Below are 19740 nucleotides of genomic sequence, written 5' to 3' on the forward strand. Positions count from 1 at the left end.
AGGAGATTCAGGTTGCAATGTGCCAGAAAGGGCAGCAGTAAGGAGGAAAAGGAAAGTCAGTTCCAGATCCTCTGACTGGTCCTGAGCTCCTCTGGCAAAATGTGGTGCACACACTGCCCTGTATTTACAGTTTCCTTTATCATGAGATGGAAGGACTGGACAGATAACAGAAAAACTTGTAGACTCCCTGACTGCACAGAGGGATAGAAAATGGAAATAGTCTTTAAGTCCTGACACTGTATGAATACAAGGTGAATGAGGGAAAGAGTCTTCTGGGTTATTGTTCTGTAACTGCACATGCAAGAAGTGACAGAAGTAAAAACATTTTTTCCCCTTGGGAATGTTATTCTTTTAGAAAGCCTTGTTTCCCTCCTGCCATAATATGGTGACAACCTGTTATAAACATGAACAGCACAATGAGTAGTATGTCCTAGTTAGAGGGTCAGGAACAAAGCTCCTTAACTCACAGAGAGAAGTGCCTTTTTGAATTCATTTACACCATCTCAGTGCAATGACAATTCTCAAGGGGCCATTTCAGTTTTTTATTTTAGCATTATTATTATTATTTTCTTATTTCTTGCATTCTAGCAGCTGAAGTTGATAGCAAAGGTAGAACCATAGAACGTGATTATTACAGTTGCTGCTCTGATTTTGGTTTAAGATCCTTGAAGCCAAAGCTTTTATGTGCTGCAAATCAAGGGCACTCTGCTGAGTGCTTTCCTGGCTTCCAGAGACTGATCACCAGTGACAGCTAAAGATCTCATCTATTATTTATCAGCTTTATCATATTTTGAGTTTTGTAGGCAGTAGAGTAATAAAACACCTCTGCATGGAAATGATTCAACATCACAGAGATTGATCCAGCAATAACCTGGCCAGCATTTAGGTAGAGAACACGGACACTGGAAGCTTTATGGAGGAGGTGGTTTGCCAAATGCTGGAGTTTCTTTATTGATCACCTCTCATAACATCTTTCCCTTTTTAAAAACCTGGAACAGTCATCCATACTGAAAATCAGAAAAGGCACTTTCATTGCCCATTTCTGCAGAACATGGTGCTCAAGCATATGCCAGACACTACTGTTATTAACAGAAGTGCTACACCAGCTTGGAAAAATGACTGATGCTAGGTTAAATTTCCATGGAAAAGCCTGTCTGCTCCCCTGCCACTCCAGGAAACCCCATTTGTGGAAGCAGATGCCTCCCTACCAACCTGACACCCAGTGCCTGATGTCCTGCTCCAGGAGGGGCTGGTCCATGGCACACCCCATAAGAAGGGCATTCAGACTCTGTAAAGTATCATTTAAAATCCTGTTTATTAGAGAGAGTGTCTTGGTTTCAACTGCAAGAGAGTTTTCCTCCTAGTTTATGGTACAGTCTTGTGTTTCAGATTTAGTATGAGAATGATGTTGATAACACTGATGTTTTATGTTGCTCAGTAGTGCCAGCCCTAAGGCATGGACTTTTTAGCATCTCATAGTCTGCCAATGAGCAGGTGCACAAGAGGCTGGGAGGGAGTGTGGCCAGGACAGGGGACCTGAACTGGCCAAAGGGATATTCCATATCATAGAACATCATGTCAAGTTAATAAACTGGTGGGAACTGGTCAGGAGCCTCTGATGGCTTCTTGGGGTGGTGAACAATTATATTGGGCATCACTTCTTTTTCTGGGGTTTTTTTCCTCTCTTTTCTTCTCTTTGTTCTCTCTCTTTTTATTACTATTATTATTATAATTATGTTTTATTTTAATTACTAAACTATTGTTATCTCATAGTTTTATGGTTTTGTGATTCTCCTGCCATTCCACCAGAGTGAAGGGGGGATGAAGGGGGAAGTGGAGCAAGCAGCTGTGTTGTACCTTAGTTGCCATTTGGGGTTAAATCCTAACATGGAGAAAACACTATAAAAATCTTACATCTTTTCAGACAGCAGGAGCCCTGAGCTGTGCATCCACATGCAGCACATCATGCAGACCCCTCCACAGAGAGGATTGCACTAGTTGGGTGACTTGAACTGTTACAGGATTTTCTTCCAAGATAGCAACTCTGCTCCTCATTTCTACTGTGTCAGACAGTGGGGGTGTTCACATCCCAACTTCGTGGTGCACTTTTGGACAAAGGCAAGGCCATGCTGGTGATGTAATTGCTGGTGCCAAATGAGAGATGCCCTCAGACTCCTGCATTACACCTGATGGTGAAATTTGCCCTGAGGCTGCAGTCTACCCCAGTGCACACACAGGCTAAGTGCTCCACGGGCCACAAGGTCTTCTGAGCTCAGTGCTTCCCCAGTCAGGATCTCTGCAAGGATGTTTCCCTGCACCCTGACCACTTATAGAAGCTGTCCTGGCTGGCAGTGCTGCACATGGGTCAGCCATGCACATTTGGACTGCTTCTGCTTAAAGTAGAAACTCCTAGGGGCACCTGCAGCAGCACCGAGGGCTGCAGTCCTGCTCCATGCCCTGAAGTTATGTGCCAGTTATCCTGCAGGCACACACCAGGCTGCCAGTGGTGGGAATTATGGCTCAGGCATATGGGCTAATCCACTGCCCCCTGTTGTGAGATCACACTTTTCTCAGCACATCTTTCTGCAAACATTGCTAGGGAGGTTTGAGACGCCTGTAAAAGCCCTTTAGCAGGCAAAAACTGAACCTCAATTCAGTGTTGTCAAACTCCTACACGTTGTCACTAGGCAGATGTTCTTTAAACAGTGTACACTGAGTTACACTTCATTGACACAAATGACCTGAGTGTCTTTGTGCACCAGCTGATTCATGCTGGCATTTTTATTATTCTGCAGCTATTGTAGGAAAATAGGGTCCAGATCCCATGTCACACCACCCAACTCTGTCATTGCTCAGGCCTCTGCCGAGGAAGTGGAAGAGGCTACCAAACCAGAAGAGCAGCCCCCATGCTCCTCAGCACTTGGGATGCACAGGGTGTGCACAGGCTGAGCCCTCCTGCTGATGACAAATATTTCAGCACTGACAACAGACCGTGGTACACATGGCAGGGCTAAGGCTGTGACCTCCCAGAGCACCTGATGGATGCTGCAGTTTTTCCTGTCCTTTCAGGGCAAGCTGGGTAGCAGATGGCAATGTGGAAGGAGACATTGAGAAGTTCATGGGGACAAACCCATAGTGGGGGTGGAGGGTGGTGGCTGGCAGGGGCCGCCAGGAGCACCCTGGGGCACTGTGTTTGATGGGCTGGCACTTGCAAAACACAGATGCCTCAGCTCAGTGCTCCACAATGTCTCTACTTGCAGAAAGCAGCATTGCCCCTCCTTGATCAGTGCTCTCATGTCTTTTTGACCCGGGCAATTTTACTTTTCTCGCTCTGAAAGAAATACCTTTGAACAAAGTTGCCTTAACCTCTACAGAAGGTTATTACAAGTTACTCAGGCGTGCCTGGAGTGTGCAGTGGGGCTGCTCAGGCTTCAAAAATCAGATTATAAATCTGGAGGAATGTGTTCTTGAGGCGTGAGTCACCTTAACTGTGACATATTCATTTGGACTGCTTCTGCTTAAAATAGAAACTCTGAGCATCATACAGCAGCAGGAGGTGACAAGGGACAAATGAAAGCCTCCAAGCACTTCATCCCAAAGGAAACACAGCAGAGGATGTGCCCAGCCCCAGCAGCAAGGAGCTGTATCCATGTATCTTGCAGGTGCAGCTGGGTGGGCTCCTGCCCTAGGTACATGGCACAGCATAGAGTGCCTCAGGAGTCACAGAAACCTGTGCTGACATGACCTAAAAGAAAATACTGTTTTGAACTGTCCTTCATAGCTGCCAGGTGAAACCTTTAGCTGTGGTGCTTGCAGCCTGAGTGGGGCTCTGGTTTGGGAGCAGGGACCTTCTCAAGTGCTCCCACTGTGCCCAGAGCTTCTGCCTCCAGCACTGACATTTGCCCAGAGCATGTCTGGCATGGGCTGACCTGTCCCTGTGCCCTGCAGCAGGGCTCAGTGTCACAGCCCAGCCCTGGTGTGCAGGGAGGTGGTGAGGGTGCACTGGTGTGCAGGCTGTCCCCAAGATGGGATCCCAGAGCCTGACACAGCCAAGAGCAGGGAGCACTGCCTTGGGGGGCCTGAGGAGGAGCAGCCTCTCCTGGGGTTAGGCAAGCCTGACCTGACAGTGCCTCCAGGAAGAGTTTGTGGCAGTGGTGAAGGATTATGTTGGATGTGATTCAATGGCACTTCCTTGAGGAGCCATGGCTGCATGCTGCCCTGTCCCACACCCAGCCACTGCCCTCAGCAAACAGTGGAACAAAACAACCTGGAACCCTGTCCTTGTCTTTGTACCACAACTGAATCAGGGCCTGAGATGAGGGGAAGAGCAAAGCAGCAGTTTGGCAACCCTTTTTGGTCAATGAGTAAGCAAGGTCTGACAACAACCTGTTGACCATCCCATCATTGCTAGTGGTGTCTCCTGATTTACAAGTCCCCAGCTTGACTTCAGCAGAGGATTGGGCACTTGTGTAATGCACCTCTGCTGTTATACAACTAACTCCAGCCACACATTTTCTGGTTTCACTTGTGATTCATATCATGCAGGAACTGAAATGTTCTCAGTGGCTCCTCCCAAACAAAAGTCACACTGCATTATTCAGGTAAAGATTTGCAGTACTCAGACCCTTAAGCAGCAACAGGCACATCAAAAAAATTGACAGCAGGTAATATTTACAGGACCAAAGCTCACAGAAAATTAGTAAAGTCTGTGAGATGATCTGAGCAACAAAACCGAAACCAGAAGTAAAACCTTCCAGATTAAAAGGACAGCAAAAGAATTGTCAGTGCCTGACAATGAAGTTTCTTTCTTCTTTCCCTTGTACATCCTCTTGCACAATGCTGCATGTACAGCTTAGACTGAAAGCTTCTGACCCTAAAATCAGGCTTTATATCACATGCCTCAATGAAAGGACTTGTAACAGGCTAATCCCAAAGGTATCTAGTTCATGGAATGCTTTCCTGGAATTTGTGCAACAACCAAATATTGCAGCCTGGTGCTTCCTAAGTGGGTCGATGGGCAATTTTTTTTTTCAGATACAATTTCCACTTGCAGACTGATAACTTTGTGCAGTCCCAGATTTTTGTGGCATGCTATGTAGGACTCTGAGAACTATACCACGTAAGAAAAAGTTGCTGAAACAGGAACACAGAGAGAAGAACAGACAAACTCTATGGAGTCCCCTTAACCTGTAATATGTGTTTTTGACCTGCAGTCCAGGGAAGGTCTCCCCTGAAGTTGCTCCCATGCTGCACCCTGGTGTCAAAGCCCATGAGCTATCACTGGACATTCATGCTGCACTTCCTGCTTGGGAACCCCAGCATAAATCCAGCTGGTCCCACTTTTTGGGACAAGGATGCCACTTGCTTTAGCTCATTTCTGGAAACCATCCTCACATACAGGGCATGCCCCTGGACAGGCATCTAACCTGGTACTTGCCCTAAAGTTACAGCCAAGACCAAGAATCTACAAATCATGGGGGGTAGTATGGGGGAGTGGTGTTCAATACATCATATTTGTCATCCCAGATGATCTTCTAACTGCAGGCTTGTTTGTGGAGCCACAGTTAAGCTGGGACTGGATGCAGATTAGGCTGAGTCTCCTCACATTCTGACGCGGGAAAAGTGCCAGAACAAGAGGCAGGGAGAGGGCAACTGAGGAGGACACACCACAGGAGAGGTGCAGGGGTGTCCAGTCATGGCCAGAATGATGCTGGTCTATAGGGAACATGGAAATTCTTCCTGTGGCCACTGAGCTCAGGTGTAATCCCTGGACAGAGGAAGGCTAATGCAGGGTGATTGTTGTGGGGCTGGGGCTACCTGGTGCAGTCCTTTATACTCTTGGGGTTTTGTGACCCTCCAGCCTTGCATCCCAGAAGGTCTGTGAAACAAGAAATCCTGCTAACAAGCCTCCCATAACCACACCATAACTACAAAAGTTAATCCTTCACTCCCCTCCTCCCTGCATCTGTAAGGGCTGAGCTCTTTCTCTCACAATATGACAAATCCTTCTGCAGAATTAATTTGATTGATATTTTAAATCAGCAGCTTTCAACCTGCAGCCCATTAAGTCCCACTGGTACAAGGTAAGTAGCCAAAAAAGGTGAAGCCTATTATCAGAAGGCTTATGTTTGTCGCTTGGGGATCCCACATCTGTTGGGGAAAATATCTGGGCCCATAAATATAAAATAGTCCACAGCCTCCCAGATGTGTGTTTGCCTGTGAAACATCCAATATGTTGGTGGAACAGCCTTCCTAGGGAGTTAGAGTATAGCCATGAGATAAAAATAGCCATGGCTAACATTTGGAAAAATCATCTATGTTTGCAAATTTATAAAAAGCTATTATGCAAACCCAGTTGTGTCATGGCTGTGTCATTTAATATCACATTTAAAATGTGGCCAACCCAACTGGCTAGACCACTTCTTTTATAATTTTGAAGAAAAAAATGCAGTGAGATGTGGATTCTGTGTGGGGCTCTCTTTGGTTTCTTGCAGGTTTCTAGCTCTTTCTCCATTACTTAACTGCTTGAATAATACATTACAATTATAATTCAAGGAGAAAAGCCTTTTGTGGCTGTCAGCAGTGATAGAAAATGTTTTACCAGTAAAGTCAGGCAGGTATTTTTGTTGGTGACTGAGGAAGAGCAGGAGGTGAAGCCATGTGAAGCTGTTTCTATGTTCCAACTTTCATTAACAAGACAAGGCAGGGACAGTATTTTCTCCCTAAGGGATTGGTGGTCGATACTGAACCACAGTTTCATGCTGCACAAGGAAAGCTCAGATTACTCCCTCGGAAGGTTGAGGGTGAGTTAAGCAGATGCTGCTGTTTCACCCATTATATAGGGCCATTCAGCATATAAAAAATGTTTTTTGGCTGTGAGCTTATCTTGCCACATCCATAGATATTGAGGATAACACAGAATCAGACAACATTAATGATACGGAATTACTCTTAGCTGTTTGCAGTATGATGGCAAATGTCCAAGTTGAAGTAGGCAGATGCTGTTTGCCTTGGTTTGGAGATGTGGAAACTGAAGCACAGAGGTGAGCTGCTCAAAATTACAGGAAAGAACTGGCAGGACTGCAACTAGGACCCAGTCTTTTTCTAGAATGCCCTTGTGTGACATGTTGCCTGACTTTGTCTTATGCTGCCTCCCCAGCTTGCCTCTGCACTGCTGAACTTCTGACGTGTCACGTGTTGCTGTGGGTCAGTGACTGGGGCATCCCTGGGGGCTGAAATGGTTGATCTCCCCTTCACCTTGGGCATGAGTTAGCCACACTCCTGATCCCTTTCTCCCTGCAACACTTTAAACACCTTGACCACACTGAGCTTCCTACAAAAGCACCTTCATCCCTGGAAGTTATTTAAGAAAATGTTCTGTAGCTTTTCTTCAGAAGTGCTATAAGGGCAACTGGGCAGGAGGTTGGATCAGCTGATTTCCTGGCATCTGCTCCAGTCCAACCTGATTTTATCTAAATGAATAAAAAAATGCTGACACCCTATTTTCTGGCTGTGATTGTGCTGAGGAGCCTCAGCTGTTTGTCACCTGTCATCTCATGAGTTGTAGTGGCCCCAGTCCTTCTCTTCAGAGCCATCACTGCTGGAACCCTCTGGAGGCAACCAGTGACTTGGGATACCAGGGTTGCTGTCTAACCAAGGGCTGATGGTTTGGCTCTTGTAGCTGCTGGACATGTCAGCAGCAGGAGCCTCTCAGATTAACTCACAGCTGTCCAGAGTACTCTTGGTTTTCATGGCACTGGCCTTCCCAGCAGCTTAGCCAAGGTGGAAACACCAAGGAGTGAGGATAGGCAGCTGCTCAGTGCCCAGGTGAGGAACACCTGACTCCTGCCTGTGCCTCACTGCAGTTCTGGTGGGAGTTAGGTCAGAAAAGGCTTTTTGGGTTCTGCAGCTTAAGTGCTTGTCTGGACAAAGGAAGACTCTGCACAGAGGACAGCTATGAAGAATTGAACCTAGATTTCATACCAGCACCTTTTGCACCAGACCACCCCCTTCCTCCCTGCCCCCATTGAGGCAGAATGATAATGTTCACATGAGACAAAAAGTTGTTGTCCCTGGCAAGTACTGATATTCTTGACTGAATGGTTTCTCTGGTGTCATAATTTAATTGAAATCTAAATATGAATCCAATTATTCTCAGCATCTTAGGAATATGATTTTACTACTACTGTGAGTTTTGAGTTGTCACTGCTTTGAAATTTTTCAAGTTAGAATTCTTAGACATTACACACATTTATGCCTGTCACATTGCATTCTCCTGCTTCCTTTTGAAAAGAAGGAATCATTAATGTGTTTGGGTTTTTTTTCTCATAGGAAAATAAATTTTCTCTTTCTACAATTACATTGAAATAGAGAATAAAAATTGAGCCTTCATGCTTTTTTTTTAGTAAATTGAACTATTGTACACTGTTTTTCTCTCCTACTTTGCGCTGACTTATATTTAATGCATGCCATTGTCATTTCTTTTTGCAGGAAATTTAGATGGTCCTTTGAATGTAACACATCATATTTCCATAGACCTTGCTTTGCTTTCTCTTAGTTCTTCTGTTCTTTGGAAGTGTCCTTTCCTGTGCTTGAAAATATTTCTCATTACTCCATGGATCCCAGCATAAAAATATGTTCCTTTCCATTATGGAAAACAAAAGCAAGAAAACTTGTGGATTGAAATCAAGGCAATTTAATAAGTGAAGGAACAAGATAAAAACCCCCACAGGTAATGCAAAGTAAATCACTCACCATCTCCCACAAACAGGCCAATGTCAAGCCACTCACTGAGCAACAGCATCTTTAGAAATATCCCTTCTTCCTCCCCCAGTTTTGTTGTTGGCATGATGTTACATAGTATGGAATATCCTTTTGACCAGTTCAGACCAGCTGTCCTAGCAGTGTTCCCTCCCAGCTCCTTGCCCACTGCCAGCCCACTCACTGGGGGAAAGCAGAGTGCAGAAATGAGAAAGCCTTGATGCTGTGCAAGCATTTTCAGCAACAGCTGAAACCCTGGTGTGCTGTCAACACTGGCTTAGCTGCAGATCAAAACACAGCACCATACAGGTTGCTCTGGGGAAAGCTGAGTCTATCCTGGCCAAATGCCTACCCAGGGGGGAGAAGGGGGTTGAGACTTTCTCCCCATTCTTACTCCTTTATCCCAAGGCTTGGTGGGCTACCATGGAGGGACAGCCTGGGCAATACAGAAAAGAAATTGGGACCCTTCTGCCTGGGAGCACAATGACTACCAGACCAGTGCCTGCTACTTGTGTTCTTATTTCTCTGACATCCCTGGGATGTCTGATACCCATTTTTATGCTATCAGACAGCTTCAGCACAAGGGTACATCCATGAGTTGCCAGCACATGGCTCCTGGAAGATATGCTTTCAAATCCTCTTTTAGGACATGAGGGAATTCAATTTACCATGTTTGCCTTAGGTAAAAGAGGTTGGTGTTCAGCATTTCTGCATTTAATGAGACACGATGCCTTTGGTACATGCTAGATGTGTTGTGTGAATACTGGATAGAGCAAGCCCGGGCTGGAGCCATGTCTGCATCTTTTCTGTGACATGGGCATTGAGAAGCTCCTTCTGACAGCCTGGGCCAGCCCCAGCCCTGCCTGAGGGTACAGCTAGAAGCCTCAAAAAATTTAAACCCCAATATTTGTGTGCCTCAGCCTAGTATTGAGCAGAGGTACTCCTCCAGCTGACTTGATCTGTGATACCATTTCTCTACTCTCCCATCCATGCTTACAAGCACTTCCTCAGAAAATGTCTGAAAAAATAGTGATCCATGTCTTTCTGTTCTTTCTTTAAATATCCATCATGATCTCTAGGCTTTAAGCAGCCAGTGGCCTAAAACCATAACAGGTTCATTTGTGTGCTCTGTTGAAGACAATAAGCAAGACATAGGGAAGATTTCAACTTGCAATGTACATTCTTTTGTGGATCTCTTAATGCTTCAGAATGAATCTGGGCATCTTATATCCACAAGGATAACAAAGGCAATTCAGAAGCATGTTAACTGTTGCCAAGAGTAGTATGATCTGCCTCTTGTGGAATCAAGATTAAAATAAAAATCCTAGTGTCAGGCAATAGCTCTGTTTATAATATTATCTACAAGACCTATAATGAGGGAGAGGAGTGAGGAGGGGGCCTGAAGCTGTAGGAATTTCATAGACTGTCAAATTTCAAGGTGGAGCAAGATCCATCCACATAAATATTTATATTAGAGAGACAAAGCTGCAGCAAATTCTCAGCTGATGGGAAGTGTCTTCAGCTGATGTGAATTTTCATGGCTTGTGCTTTCCAGCAGGGCTGTGACAATTCACATCAGCAGAGGAGCTGCTCCTCTATAATTAGCCAAATCCTTGCAACAGGGACTACAGTCACCTTCCCCTCAACCTGCTTTCCACATACAGTTGCTGTTTAACCACTCACAAAAGTGCTGATATCAGAGATCTCAACAGCACACCAAACAGAATATCTGGAACTTGGGCTCCCTGTGAGACAACAGCAGCATTAATTCAGGATCTTTAGTTATATTAGATGATCAAAGATCAGCAGATCAAAGGAGACAGTCTCTTCCACATAACTCTGGATGCAGGAGTTGGGCTGGGTTATGGCAGGGGAGGCAGCCCAGGAGGGAGGCAGCTGAGCTCCCCCATGGGAAGAGGGGGGAGCACAATGGGCTGCTTCTGCTTGTGGCCCAGGTCACTCCCATGCATGGCAGGGTTGGGGGAATTGTGTTTTACCCTGAGCATTATATCCAGCAAAGCCACCTGTTAGTACAGACAAAACAGCAGAAGGGTTATTGGGGTGAGGAGGTCTTGGCCAAATGCCCTCCATCACATTTTCCTGGGGGCAGCAGAGTAAAGGACAAGCTTTCCCAGCCTGGCTGCAATGTGTAGGAGCTTGGGTTGATCTGTGTGGCACTGAGCAGGCAGTGGTGCAAGGATCCCTGGTGGGCTGGCAGCCCTGTCTCATCCACTGCAACCTGTTGGAAAAATTGGCCAGAAGGGGCTTTCCTGGGGCTGCACAGCCCCATCAAATGCCCAGGCAACATCAGAGCTTATCTGGAGAAAGATGCCTAGAGTATTAGAGAAAGGCACGGACAAGGCAAGTATCTAGAAACTGGAAACAAAAAAGAGCACAACATTTCATTATGTAAAGTGAACATAAAGCCCATTTTGGATGCACATGCAACCCTCACTGTTCTCACCATAGACCAAGGAGTGGCCTTCATTAGGAATGCCCCCGTAGCTCACCTCCAACATCACAAACCTTTCACAAGAGCTTCCCTGCTCCAGGGATGCCCATGCCAAGACCATGCCTGGCAGTGGAGAGCCTCTACATGACATCCCTTAGCTTGACTTCTGCCATGAGCCAGCTGAGGCTCTGGTCTGTCATCACCAGTGGCCTGATTAGACCTTTCAGGCAAGGACCATGGCACCTTGTCCCAGCATTTCCATGATCATCTGCGCTGTGCTGTGCAGGTGAAGGGTATAGCTGGTCACCTCATCCTCCTTGCCAGGCCCCAGGGAAGGCAGTTTCTTCAGGAAATGAGCTCTATTTCAAAGAGACATTACCCCAGAAAAATCACAAGCAAATTACTTTTCCTGAGACTTTTGCAGCACCACTGCCTGCTTGGGCTCCCACACCAGCCTGCTCATTGGAACAGCCCAGGCTGATGATTTTTTTGGCCGCTTATACAGAATTTGACTGCTTTTGCTCTGGACTTGACTATATTTCTATTTCAGGTCTGGAGGAGTTGCAGGGTCAGAGAAGACCCAAGGACACACAGTCCTAAGGTAATAGAATTAGTGTTGTGCAACCTAGGTTTATTAAATAGATTACATTTTAATTTTACAAGTAACTTTAGATTAGTTTGATTTAGAGCAATACACCTAGATTTGTGTAAGGAAGCTTGCTTAATCTTAACTTGTATTCAGACTGATAAAAGATAAGACAAATTTAACACTTGATCTTTGTCTTTTCAGGAGAGATCCAGAAGAAAACAGTTATTCTTGACAATGTTGAGGGAATTGGTTAAAAGTACTGGCACAAGCAAATAATAGGTATTCCAGTTTGGTAAAATACAGTACAACATATCTGGGAATGAAAAACCCCAAGTCATGTTTGCCTAATGAGGTGCTCTGTCTGGCAGAGCAGTAATTCTGGAAGAGATTAGGACTTACTGATAGATAATCAGTTGTAATGAAATTGTAATATGATGTTGAGGTCAATGCTGTTCTTGAATGCAGTCCCCTGCTTGTCACTGAGCAGGACCTCTGTAAGGTTTCCTGCCTCTGCATTTGGCATGGGTGCAGCTGGAATGTGCTGTCCAGTCCTGAACTTCACATTCCAAGAGAGATATAAAAAAAATCAGAGAAATTTCTACATAGACCAATACTGTCTGAAGGCCTGAACAACCTCTTACAGGATATCTTCTTCTCTAAATGGTCTACAAGACCCTCTATAAGGGTTTTGATGTTACAGGTAAAGATACAACAACTTTCTGCATTTAGAGTTGATAGATAGGTTTAAGAAAGAAATAACATTTTCACCAATAAAGCTGATGATTGTCATACATTTGCCATCCCTGGAGAAGGTTCCAGTCAATGTTTATCTGGAGGATATCCTCAAATTCGACTGTAAATCCTGGAACTGAATCAAGGACTAATTTGAGGGAATTAGGTAAAAACTCAAGCAAATTACATTCATTGTTCTTCCTGGCCTGATGGTTAGAGGCAATCATACAGCTCAGACCTATGCAAATCTGAAATTCAGAGTTTGAATTCTGTATATTTTCATACTGCTCAATGCTCAACATGTTGGTGAATGTTCTGCAGGAGCACAGTTTGTGCCAGTGACTGTAGGCAGCCAATGGACTCCTGGTCCCCCAGGGGAGATCCAGTGCTTGTGGTGCTGCTGTGTCACAGCTGCTGGCTCTGTGGCTCTTGGTGTGTACCTGAGCAAGAAAACAGACCTTTATGGTGCATTTAAAGCACATCAGCTATAAACTATAGAATCCTATTCCTTATTTGTCTTTGTGAACACTATTGTAACCTCCAAGCTTGTGCAGGGGAATTGCAGAGGGATAGTGACTGTTAAATATGCAGGAAGCCACCTGTGCTGTGGAGCTGGGATGAAGGGTTGGTTGGAGCCTCACTGCTGAGGGCCATAAACTGGCATGAGGGTCATCTCCACTCACTGGGAGGAACTCTGCCAACGGTGATTTTTTGATGGGAATCTCACCAGAGACCAGATGTAGCAGGCAGTGACAGCACCCAGGGCTGGCTGGCAAATGTGGCTGTGTGTGCTGAGCTGCTGCCCCAGCACACAGCACCAGCCATCAGTGCAGCCCCCACTGCCAGTAGCCAAGGAACTCCCACTCCTTTGCTTCATCCCTTGGCAGTGTGGGTTGCATCATGCTCCCATCTCATTTAGCTGGAAACAATGTGATGCTCTAATCTTTGGAGCATCTCACACGTAAGGAGTTGCTGTAAGACAAAGCTGTGTCATTATCACCTGCTTCAACCCAAGGTTGCCAAATCACTGTCTGTTGGTACTTGCAGCCTTGTACATAATAATTTACTTGACAAATTGTAAACAAGCATTTCTTGAGAAGATTGTGTGCAGTTCTGCACAGCACAAACAAGGTCTGGCTGCATTACAATGTCCTTCCTGTGAGACCATGGAAACTCCAGTATGACTGGAAAATGAAATAATGCTGTGCTTATGTGTGTGTGTGTGTGTGTGTGTGTACAGACATTCATGCTCACAGGGAGAGCTGTAGATAAAAGGCATATACACTGCAGACTACATATACTATATATTACATGTAAACAATGTAATTATGAAGAAATGCAGTATATTTATACAAACATATGTATGCATACACATATATATGTATGTGTGAGTATGAGGAGAGAGTCTACAAGAATGAGGGAACAGCCTCTGCACTCATGGCCATCACATTTCACCTTCAGCCTGGTGTGAATGCAGAGCTGCTAAAGGACACCCAGCTGATAGCCCAGGCATGAAAGCTTCTCATTCTGCCCAGTGCAAAGCTGTCAGCAGTCCTGTGAGCTGCCTGATCCTGTCCTTTCTATGCACAGCACCTTAACCTGGATGGACCCATTTCTGGAGTGATGAGACCCCAAGGCTTCCTGGGACTAAAAAACTAACCTTGGGACTAGATTTGCACAAGCACTCCAGACATAGGACCTTTCTCCTCTGCAAGGACTATCTCTGCCAGCACTTCAAGCTCACTTTTTAATTATTCCTTTGAGAAGACCAAGGCTTTGAAGAATTTTAGACTGAAGGGCAAAAAACTAAAAATCTGCCAGTCCGTGTGACTGTGTTTAACTCTATTTTGACTTAGAATGCTAATTTAAAAGCAAGCAGCCAAGAGTACAAGGAATTTCTGATTATTCTGTGATGTTACAGGCAAGATGGCTCAGGAATGAGAACAAACCAGATGTCATCAGTATTGCTTGAAACTCTTCTTTCAAAGGGCACAGACATTAAGAGTCTGGTTCAGTGAAGAATGCAAGCTGCTTCTACAGGCTTCTTGCTTCTTTATTCTTTCATTATGGCTCTGTGTTCAAATACAGCAGTATTTCCTTTCCCAGCTCAGACTATTAAATCTTCATAAATATATTAATCCCATTCCTTGTTTTGGATTTCTTTAGCAGGGTGCAAGAGTCATTTCTGCAATGCAATTCTATGAAATCCAGGAGTTATTCTTCAAAGGCTTTTGTACTGTGTTTGAAAAAATCCCAACATCTATTACATGTGAACTGCCTCAGGACCCTATCTTGATTTATTGACTACATGATGGCAATCAAGTTGGTAAAGTTTTACCTCACAAAATAAAAAAATCTCTACTCTTTCATCAGGACCCACCCTAGAAGCAGAATTAAAAATCATGGGTTTGGGGGCCATCTGATGCTTTGCTTTGTATCTTATAGCCACACTACAAATTATGTCCTCCAATCACTTCTTGACTTGTTTAAAGACAGAAAAACAAGGCATACACAGCTGCATGTTTTTAAAAGGCACCTGAGATGGTTTTGTAAGTCCTCCTTGACTTGTTTTAAGAGGTTTGTGTAGTACAGGCTATTTATAACTGTCTCTTCCTGTGTGAGGATGAACACTGCAAGCACAGAATCTTCTCTGCTAGACCTGTGCCTGCTGCGTAGGTGCACCTGCTGGAGATGTCCTTTTGTCAGGCAGGCATGAGGAGGCAGAGGTATTTTTAGTATTTCTACATATGTATTTTTCTCTTCTAATCCATGAAGGACAGCATTTTAGGACAAGGACTGTGTCATCTAAGGAGTCACAACAGTTGCCTGTAGGACAGTTTGTTGTTTCCAGCCAGCACATGGCTTGCCATCAGTTCTCAGCAGCTCAGACTTCAGCACTTAGTGAAGCCTTTGCCCCAGTATTTCACCAGAAATGGTGCTTGCACACACATCCTCCCACTGTCATTTCACAAGACTCAGTTCTAGAGCCAGGGACTCAGCCTTCTTGTTAAAGGTATCACCAAAGTGATATTTCTGTTCTGCTTTCCCTCTGTTTCTTCCAGCTTGGGGCAGGAGTCACCCCACAGCTGCAGCGGGTGATCACCACAATCCCCCTTATTTTAGCCCTTCCCAGGATGCAGACCAGGTTTGCTTATTTGCACTTTGGTGCTGTTCTCAAGGCTCTGTTCCCAGGCCAGCTCAGGCTGTGGAGAAGGGCACATCCCTCACAGCTATGCCATCATCCTGCCCTCTGCAGCCAGGTTGATGCTGGCTGGGCTGACAGTGCACACAAGGTCCACAGGAGGTTTCCTCTCTGGCCCCATGCCCAGTAACTGCCTTACACCAGCTATCCCTTCAGCCACATGTCTCCTACTCCCTCCAGTCCCTGTCTCCTCCAGACATTTTGACTCAGCCCACAAGATCCCTCCAGGGGATGCTAAATCTCCTTGGGTTTTTGGGTTTGGTTTTCTTTGTTGTTTTGGGTTTTTTGTTTGTTGGGGGGTTTTGTGTGTTTTGTTTGTTTTGTTTTGATTTTGTTTTGGTTTTGGTTTTGTTTCTCTACTTCTCAGCCTATGTTATTGTGGGTTGAAAATGATCTTTATGATCTTTTACCTCACCTTCTGCTCTGCCTGGTTGGATTTCTTTCCATTTGCTCTTTTGGTGGCCAGGTTGTAATTTGGGGCTTATAAATTCCCTCTCCTCTCCTCTCCTCTCCTCTCCTCTCCTCTCCTCTCCTCTCCTCTCCTCTCCTCTCCTCTCCTCTCCTCTCCTCTCCTCTCCTCTCCTCTCCTCTCCTCTCCTCTCCTCTCCTCTCCTCTCCTCTCCTCTCCTCTCCTCTCCTCTCCTCGTACCTGTCTTCAAAAATTCTTCATCTGATTTAACCCATTCTTGAAGACAAGGATTTTGTCTGCCAACAAGATTCTGACTATGGCACAGCTTATATCAGAATGTGATTTTTAAAATTACTGCCTTTCCTTGGCACCAGGTGATGTTTTGTGGGACTGAGCTTTCGAATGCAGAGCTTGGAAGGATGAAATATAGCACTAACCTTTAAGGCTTCTCCAGAAACTCAAAACATGGCACTGATCAAATGTCAAGAGCACTGCTCTGAGGTGTTTTATCTCAGTTATATTAATTGAAAACCCAAGCACTTTGCTACATGTGCTACAATCGATGATGGATCACTGGATTAAATCATTATGTAATGATTGTTACTTATGCATTCTTCTCCAGTTTTGCCATATGCATACTTTTGAATGACATTTATTTGAAAATATAATGAGGGATATGTGCATGCCTGTAGTATATGGCTTTGGACTCAGCCATTTCAGTGCATGAACAGAAAAATAGCAAAATCTGATTTAAAAGCACTCTGAAACATTTCTCTTCTGAGAATTAGAAATCAGTGGCCACATTCAGGCCCCTGCTTCAAGAAGCCCTCAAGACCAGGGTGAGAAGCCAGACTCCTTTGGTACTGAGCTATACTGAGCTTTGTAAGGTCAGGGAAGAGATTGTATGACACACTTCTACTCCAGGAAAAATGACCTTGATCAGAAGGTATCTGATTTCCTGAATGTTTATATCAAGTATGAATACATAATCAAGTTACCAGCCCCTGTATGGCCCTAGACTAGCAGATCATGTGTGTATATGGTGATCCTAGGCCTGTGCAATTCTTTTGGCTTTAAGAGGCTACTTAGGTGCATGAAGTAAAACAATCCTGTGTTTGTAATCTTCATGGGAGTTTGGCAGGGCCTTTCTTCCAAAACTGGCTTAATGCAAGTGAGTCCTTGAGCCCTCATGGAAATTGGATCTTGAACTGCTTCTGCATGTGCACACTTTCATACAACTTTTGCTATTGCTGTAGGTAAAAGCTCTGTTCATGCTGGGGGACAGATTCCACCTGGGGCAGTGGCAGGGATTGAAGAAAGTGTTCATAACCATCTTCAAAGTAACATCAGTTGAAAATGAAGCATTTTCTGAATGGGTTTGCTGTTGAAAACTGTGCAAAACTGTATGTTGTACAACTACAGCATCCAGTGGTCAACCCAGACTGCCATGAGCTGTCATGATGTAATTGCCACCCTCCTCTTTTGGGCCCCAATTGGATTTTGCAGGCTCAAACAGCTACATCCAGCAGCTCAAACTACAAGTAGCACTGACTGCACCCTTTCTGCAGCATTGAAGGTCTGGGTGATCTCCTTAGGACCAAAAGGCTGGAAAGGCTTTATCAGGAGTCAGTTGGGTTTACATTAATCATAAAAGATTTCTCAAGAGAGCTTACAAAATCAACTGAATTTCAGTGCATCTGCTTTTATAGCATCCTGATAGTCCTTCAAAGCTCATCTGTTCAATACTAGCAATTGTGTATAAATAACTTGATGGTAAAATTGCTACAGCACAGCTTTCAAGGATGGTATCTGAGGAAGGTATTATGCTTGCAATAGCTATCCAGCTGACAGGTCAGCAGAGGAAAGGAAATTTGGAAAAAGTTCCCTACTGCCTTGAAATCAACAAAAAATTCATGTATTCAACCTGTAGCAACACCAGCTCCTCTCAGATGGGTGGCTTCTCCCAGGAGCACAGAGACAAAGAAAGTAAATATCCTTATCCCATAGAAGAACCACAGCAGGCAGCAGTGTGTGTGTCTTTAAATACATACGTGTGCATGTGAATAGTTGCAAAGACACAAAAGTGTATAGTCCATATGTAAATGTAACGGACTTGGAAACACTGGAATCCAGCAAACACTCTAGTAGAGCCTTACCTCCTGCCATTCCTGCATCTGGTAATCTTTATGTATCACCTAGGCTGTTAGAATAAGTTATCCAGCCTGTTTGCTCAGTTACGCAGAGTAGGAATGAAATCCTTCTCTACTCCTTGAGAGCAAGAGGTGCCTATGACTCTGCAGTTCCTGAAGCACAGCTGGATTTGACAGTAGCAAAAAGCAGTGCTCCTAAAATATTCATGGAAACATTTTGCTTAAAACATTTGAGGCTGGTCAGACTTCTAAAAATAAAAGCAAAACAAAATCCCAAAAGAAAGTGTGGTTTTCTGTTGCCCTTTATGACTGTGTTTTTTCTTCCCCTTCTAACTAGGGAAGAAATACTGGGAGATATCTGTAAATCCCAAGATTAAAACTCTCCTGTAGTCCCCAAGGTTCTGCTTCCATTTGTATGAATTGATCTGATCACAGTGTGTTGTCTGAAAAACCATTCTTGAGATTCATCTTGATCAGTTATGGCTGCTTCTGTGTTTTATGTTGGTCAAATCCTGCTCAGAATGCCATGTACACACCCCTTTCAAATTAATTTTACAGCAGGTTTGGGGAAAGTTTACCTGAGACAATCTTGCCCACAACTTTCTCTTTGCCCCATGAGCAGGGCACGTTCCTGATGCAGGTTAAACCAGCTGGTGCAGATGAGTTTGTAACACACAAACTGCTGCTCCTGCTCCAGGACAGCAGCTCCACAGTGCCAGAGCAGTAACTCTGAATCACTCCAGAACAGGCACTCAAGAGTACCTCAGAGCACTCTCTGAATTTGGACTGAAGCAAGGAGAATAGCTTAACACGTTGATAGAATGAAAAAAAAAATCTTTATCCTTTTAGCCAAGCTCTCTTTCAGCTATTGAGATAAGATGGACTAAATCCAGAGGAACTGTGAGTTTTCTTTTATTAGTGATAAAATCTAAGCTGTTGTTAGAAACATCAGGGGTATTTAATAGGCTTAACAGTGGCTCCTAAATTCCTCAGGAGGCCTGTGAATTTGGAGTTCAGATCTGTGAGCTAGGAAGCACTTGGCACCTTATCAGCAGTGAGCTCAGCAGCCTTTGGAGAATGAAAATCACCTTTTTGTTCAACTTCTCCTGGTAGCTTGCCAACCTTCTTGTTACTTGCTAAGTCAACAGTCTCTAGAAAATATTGTCTCTGGTCTAAGCCACAGGATTCAAAACACAGCTTAATAAGTAAGTAGCAAGGCAAGGGGAATTATGTCATATCATAACATCTGCTCAGCAGGCAGAGGCAGCTCAGCTCCTTGGCTGCACAATATCCTAACTGCTCCCTGGGGCTTGCTCAGTGGAGCCATTCCCTTGCAGGCACAGTGTCTTTCTTCCCTCACCATGAAGTTGTTTGACTTCTGGGAAGCACTGGGCAGGCAGGGCCACAAAGTGGTAGTACAGAGGAATGGACTGTGGAGAGAAAAAT

This window comes from Agelaius phoeniceus, chromosome 5 (assembly GCF_051311805.1).
Source record: "Agelaius phoeniceus isolate bAgePho1 chromosome 5, bAgePho1.hap1, whole genome shotgun sequence".
NCBI classification, from domain to species: domain Eukaryota; kingdom Metazoa; phylum Chordata; class Aves; order Passeriformes; family Icteridae; genus Agelaius; species Agelaius phoeniceus.